The sequence below is a fragment of the Octopus bimaculoides genome, chromosome 1 (genome assembly GCF_001194135.2).
Source record: "Octopus bimaculoides isolate UCB-OBI-ISO-001 chromosome 1, ASM119413v2, whole genome shotgun sequence".
Classification (NCBI taxonomy): Eukaryota; Metazoa; Mollusca; class Cephalopoda; order Octopoda; family Octopodidae; genus Octopus; species Octopus bimaculoides.
In genome coordinates, this window is record NC_068981.1 from 34,330,186 (window position 1) to 34,337,577 (window position 7,392).

Below are 7,392 nucleotides of genomic sequence, written 5' to 3' on the forward strand. Positions count from 1 at the left end.
GTGTATATGAGTGTGTATGTGAGTATGTGTGTGTATAGGGGCATATGTATGAGCGTGTATCTGATGTGTAAGTACTTGTGTGTGTGTGAGTATGTATGTGTGTAAGTGCTTGTGTATGTGTATGTGTGCGTCTGTGTGTAGGTGCATGTGTATATAAGTGTGTGTGTATGTAAGTGTGTAAGTGCTTGTGTGAATATGTGTGTGCGTGTGTGCAAGTACATGTGTGTATGAGTATGTGTGTATGTAAGCGCTTGTCTGCGTGTTTTTGTGTGTGTATGACTGCTTAAGTGTTTGTGTATGTGTGTGTGTGTGTGTATAGATGCATATGTATATGAGAGTGTGCATATGTGTATGTGTGTGTGTGTCCTGGTAATATAATGCATGGTGTGTATGAATATGACGATGACTGCATTGTGGCATGGTACGGTGTGCATACCATGGGGACTTTGGTGTTGTGTGTGGTACGGCGTATGATGAGGTGCGTTGTGGTGTATGGCATGATGTATGACATATAATACGAGATGTATTGAGAATGTGGTGTAGTATAATGCATGCATGTATACTATAGTGAGGGCGAATATAATATAGTAATGTGGAAGGTGACGCGCTGGCAGAATTGTTAGCACGCCGGGCGAAATGTTTAGCGGTATTTCGTCTGTCTTTACGTTCTGAGTTCAAATTCCGCCGAGGTCGACTTTGCCTTTCATCCTTTCGGGTCGATTAAATAAGTACCAGTTACGCACTGGGATCTATGTAATCGACTTAATATCTTTGTCTGTCCTGGTTTGTCCCCTCTAAGTTTAGCCCCTTGTGGGCAATAGACAAATAAATATAGTAGTGTGGCGTTTAGCGGCATTTCATCTGTTTGAGTTCAAATTCTTCCAAGGTTAACTTTACCGTTTATCCTTTCGGAGTCGATGAAATAAATACCAGCTGTGCACTGGGGTCGACCTAATCAACTTACCCCCTCCCCCGAACTTGCTGGTCTCGTGCCAAAATTTGAAACCAGTATAGTAGTGTTGTGTGGTAGTGCGTCTGGTAGTATGATGTAGTAAGATGTGCTAGGCTTGATATGTTGAAATAGGGAGTTGGTAAAAATATATGAAACGGGGTAAAAGGAGTTGGTGAGGGGATGTGGAAAAGGTGAAGAGGAGGTTGAAGAATGAAGCCAAGATGTTCATCTTCCTAAAGTGTACATCCCTACCATTAAACCATCCAAAGTCTTTTTTCTTTCATTTTTATTTTTCCATAATGATGTGGAAGTTTCGTCTAAAAATATCTTGGTTGGGTGTTGTCAAGCGGTCAGTTGGTCGTCCATACGTTCGTTCGTTTGTTTGGTCAGTCGGTCAGTGTTGTTGATTGTATTACCGCTGTTATCGTTGCCGTCGTTCATTGGATTGATTACCGTACTAGTTTATGATGATGATAATCTATGATTACGATGATGGTGATTATTATTATGAGGATGATGATGGTGATGATAATGATCAAGTCTTGTAATTGTTGTTGTAAATGCAGTTGTTAATGGTGGTAAGAGTCACAACAGAGTAGTAGTAGTAATATGATTTTGATGGTGATCGAATATTCTTACAAGAATTATAAAATCTCCCTCTCACTGTTCATGTGTGTGTATATATATATACATGTGTGTGTGTGTGTGTGTATGTGTGTGTGTGTGTGTGTGTGTGTGTGTGTGTGTGTGTGTGTGTGTGTTTAGTTTTGGTGAAGCGTTGTGTGGTATAACTTCAAAGAGATTCGTTGTATAAGACCGGAACAATGCAAGAAAGTACAAAGTAAGCTACAAAAGGAAAGAGCAAAAAACATAACAAAATTGCATTTTTACCTTTTATTTCTATATTTCGAGTTTATGACCTCGTCTTCAGGATATTTGGAAAAAATAGTAGTTGGAAAAAACGTTGCTCACACACACACGCGCGCGCATATATTTATCTATAAGGTTCAAACAGGGTAGAGAGACAAGGTATTACCAATGCAGCTCTCAACACGAGCTTTGGGTTATCTATACTGTCGGATTCCCGACTTGTATAGAAATTCTTCAGGTGTAGAAAATCCTGGTTTCGCGGCGGTAAAACTAATTGTATGGATTTAGCGAAGAGTAAAATGCAATCCGAAACAAGAAGACGAAAAAAGACTTTTCTTCAATGATCAATTACAATTGTTTTTGTACCAACTCATGAAAAACACAAATTCTGGCAGCCGCACAATTTAAGTGCTTCTGTAATATTTAAAACCACAAATATTACGTAAATTTTCACTTCGAACCCTTTGGTGAACCGGCGTTGGTACAAGGCAAAGACTTTGTACGTGAACAAAAGTATAGCACTCAATACAAATACAGTATCATACATATGTGTATAAATATGTGTGTGCGTGTGCATGTACAAACTATTAGGTACATAATAGCTACTTTGAGTACGTGCCTTTATTAGTGGTTAATTAGTCATTCATTATACTTAAGTTTTAAATGTTAGGCAATATAAAAATTTGAAAAAATCCATTAGGTCACTACTGGAAAAAAGTGTAGATTTCAAAAAGCATTAGGATTTCTTTTGTATTTTACAATAAGCGAATGCAAATAACAAAAAGAAATAAAATGAAATAAAATAAATGAATTGAATAAAATAAAATAAGACTAGAGGAGGAAATAAGGGGGAAAAACTGTACTAAAGATAAGAAATAAATGCTTGTCAAAATGTTTGCATTTTGAAAAATCTCAGATTAAACATTTAAGTAGTGACCAGAATTTTTTTTTTTAAGCATTCGCTCGTTACAAGGTCCTTGGACCACTGAAAACGTTAAAAGCTGCTAGAATAAAATGGACACTAGACAGAAGTCAATCGGTGACGATGTACATTAGACTTAAAAGACTGGAGGTCATACTGAAGAGGAAAACAAGACTGTGGAAGGGAATTCCAAGTTCAGAGGTGCGAAGGAAGAAACTGGTACTGTAAAGTGCTTTACATTTAGGAGGTTGCACAATATATTGATGAGAACTGGATGCAAGTCTAGTTGATCGCTGATAAGTTCTTAAAGGAAGAACCAGAGAAGAGAGCTCAGCTGAACAATGTCCATGAAAATACTTATAGAAAAAATACAAGGAAGCCACACGACGACGATGAGAGAGTGAATCCAATTTAGAAGATAGATCAGGATGAATAGCATTAGTTAAATTATGTAAGATTTTAAGTAAGAGACACTTTTTCAGCGATGTTAAGTTCACCTTATTAAAAGACCCTTCTGTATTATATGCGAGATTAGCTGGCTTCAGTTTTAGATTAAAACAAAGTACAAGATAGTCTTAAAATCTATAAACGTAGTAAATATAAAGGTCTTAGATGTGGAGGAAAATTTATAACAAATAGTATTTTAGTCAAGTCAGTGTTACCATACTTAATGAAGTGAGCACTGAAAAGCTAATTGAAAATAATTATCAAGCGTAAAAAAAATTAATTACTGGTTAATATTATTAAAATAATTCTTATACGTACGGAAATAACTCCAGACATATTTCAGTCTTATCATAGCTCTTCAACGAAGCCTAGATTTCATAATACTCGCCAAAATAGTAATAAGATAATACCTAAGTAGATGTACAATATTATACATGAGAAGGTGTGGACCAGAAAATAAATTCTAGACCATAATTACTCAGAGACATCTTCCACATGAAAAGCAATAATTAAGTTAGTGCTTTGCAAATAATCGAGTGGATATTATAATGACAAGTCGAGTATTGGAGTCAATTGTTTCCACTAACCTACCTCCCAAACTGTTGGCCTTTTGCTTAAATCAGAAACTATTAATTTCGTTATCACAAATCATGCAATGTCCCGAACAGAAAGGACAGAGAGGCAGTTATATTGAAATATTCACCAATGACTTGCAAATGTTGTTTTCAAAGGCAAAAATGTATAATTGAAAATGAAATTGAAGAATTAGCGTTCTGGCTTTTAAAACGAACATCGCATTTACCCTCATCAGCGCTCAATGCTGAACTTGTAGATGAATCAGAAAATGGAAATTATCCATTGTAACTTATAATTCTTAGTTTTCGATGAATGCGTTTAAAAAATAGCGAAGAGCAATAGTGCGCTTGAATATCATAATTAAAGGAATTAGAGAAAGTAGTGGTAAGTTGCTCACTGAAAATGAAAATATGACCAACCAAAGGCCTGTAGTTGTGTATTGGGAAGTTATGAGACATATCTATCTTTAATCGTTCATCTTTTACTTGTTTCAGTCGTTAGACTGCGGCTAAGCTGGAGCACCGCCTCGAGGGATTTTTAGTCGAACGAATCGATCCCAGGACGTTTTTAAAGGGCTGGTATTTATTCTATCAGTGTCTTTTACCGAACTTTTAAGTTACGGGGACGCAAACAAGCTAACACCAGTTGTCAAGCGGTGCAGTGGGGGACAAACAAAGTAACAACACACGCGTGCATGCACGCACACACACATACACACACGCATACATACATACACACACATATACGACGGGCTTCTTTCAGTTTCCGTCTCTTAAATCCACTCACAAGTCTTTGGTCGACCTCAGGCTAGAGTCGAAAACACTTACTCAAGGTACCACACACTAGGACTGAACCCGGAACCATGTGATTGAAGAGAAAATTTCTTACCACACAGCCACGCTAAATCTTTAAAAACTAACAGTAAGCTTTTAAAAAAATGCGAAAGGATGATCACAGAATACCTTTCAATCAGAGGTCTACACATCTTCTAATTCCACCGAGGTTGATTTTTCGTTCCAGCTTTTAGGATCGATAATAACAATCATAATCACCAATCAATTTAATTGACTGTACCCTCACCACCACAAAAATATTTGGTCTTGTGCCAGTATCAGAAAACTTTATTAAATCTTTTCTACTCTACGTACAAGGCCTGCAATTTTGGGGGAGGGGGCCAGTCGATCACATCGACCCCAGTTACGCAACTGGCACTTAATTTATCGATCTCGAAAGGATGAAAGGCAAAGTTGACCTCGGTGGAATTTGAACTCAGAACGTAAAGACAGATGAAATACCACTAAGCATTTCGCCCGGCGTGCTAACGTTTCTTATTTCTCTATTACCCGCAAGGGGCTAAACATAGAGGGGACAAACAAGGACAGACAAAGGGATTAAGTCGATTACATCGACCCCAGTGCGTAACTGGTACTTAATTTATCGACCCCGAAAGGATGAAAGGCAAAGTCGACCTCGGCGGAATTTGAACTGCTACGGCAGACGAAATTCCACTAAGCATTTAGCCCGGCTTACTAACGTTTCTGCCAGCTCACCGCCTTAGAAAAGTTTATTAATGACAATACATAGATCCAAAATATTTATATTCTCGACTCACCTCTAATTTACAAATTCTTTCGTCCGTCCGACTGACTGCCCGAATACCTCCTCGCAATTTGTCTGTTTGTTTGTGTACCTATAACTTCCTATTTTAAACTCATCTAAAAGTGCCAAGGTAAAAGTACATTAAGATAATTTGACGAAAATATCTGAAGGCTATGCAAAACAAAACTTCCTGTACCGCTAGTGTTATATATAAATCACCTTGAAACAACCAAGATAGCGGTGTATGTATCTATATATGAATCTGCGTATGTGTAGTAAACATATTCAGGAGGTAAATCCATATGCTTGTAAGTTTTCCATACTCATGAAACTGACGGGCGATAGTAAATTATTAACTAGATGCTTCAGATATTTTAATGGGTTCGTCAGGACAGCATCCAAGATTTCGGTGACTGGTGAGAGGAAGGAACGAATGCATTGTCAGGTTAGAAATTTGTACACTTTAGATAGTTAGGATGTTTGGAACAGGTTGCAGCTTGCTAAAATCACTCAAGGGTGACACGGTGATATTCACCTGAGTAATTAATTCTACCACAGGTGTCTACACAGTTGCTGACATCTAGTTTTCATTCAAAAAGTTTTGGCTAACCTGAGTTCATGGTTGAAGACAGTTATCCAAGATACTACGCAGTGGAATCTAATCTTTATCACACAACCATGTCTTGCACCCGTGGATTTGAGGAGCACTTTCAGTACATACTGAAAACATCTCGCTTCACCACCGCTGTTCATTATGGACATCATGGCTGGAATGAATACCACAACTTCAAATTTTTTGTGTAATCGCCAGAAGTATATATTTACAAATATGATCTTCATTAAAAGTCTAATTTAGAGAAGCTTTCCCGAGAATGATGCTTACTGGTTACATTATAACAGAAAAAAAAGTATACAGTTATGTACCTAGCTCTCAATGTCTCAGAATGTGACAGTTAAAATAGTCATCAATTTGCCATCGATTATAACTAGAAGTATAACTGATACCAATCAGACAGGGTTCGATCCTATTGCACGGCACGGCACCCTGGGCAAGTGTTCATCTATCCTAGCCTCGGCCTGACCAAAGATTTGTAATTGAAATTTGGGCAACAGAAGTTGTGCTGAAAACTGGTATGTGCGTATGAGTGCGTTTGTGTGTGAGTGTGTGTGTGTGTGTATGTGTGTGTGTGCGTGTGTGTGTGTGCATTTGTGCGTGCGTGAGAAAGTGAGAGATAGAGAGAGGGAGTGTGTGTGTATATGTGCGTGGTGGGTGTGAATATGCATGTATATGTGTGCAAGGTGTATTCCAGAAGATTTGAGTGTGTTTTAGATGAGACAGTTATGACTGTCCTAGATTGTTGTAAGTTTTGTATATTATTATTATACATCTAACAAGTTGATCTGCCAACTTTTTTTCATATCTGATGGAAGGAAATGTCTCTAACACCACTGCTTGTCACAGCTGACTCGTCTGCAGAAAGCAGTTGGAGGATAAAGGCAATATGGAAGTTTGCTATGCAATAAAGTTTTGAGTTACCCTTGGAAAAAACGTTATGAAATGCTCCAGACTGCATATCGAGTAACTTGTATGAGCTGGGTATCTGATTTTCGCGGGACAAGAGATTTAAGGATAGCAGCGAGGATGGCGGTCATTGTCACCCGTTAGCGATGTAAACAAGGGTGCTCATATGCACCCAAAAAACCATACGAGAGGTTCTCCCACGTTTAATATCACAGTATTGTGTGTTCTAACGCAGCAGACACTTTTAAGTGAGAATAAATTTTGCCCTTTCGTATTAATACAGCTTCTGTCATTTTCATTATTTCTCCTATATATACAGGTGTGTGTGTGTGTGTATATATATATATATATGGCTGTGTGGTAAGAGCTTGCTTCCCACCCACATGGTATGGCTGTGTGGTAAGAGCTTGCTTCCCACCCACATGGTTCTGGATTCAGTCTCACCACCTGGCACCTATATATATATAAACGACCACGCATATATATACATACATACATACATAT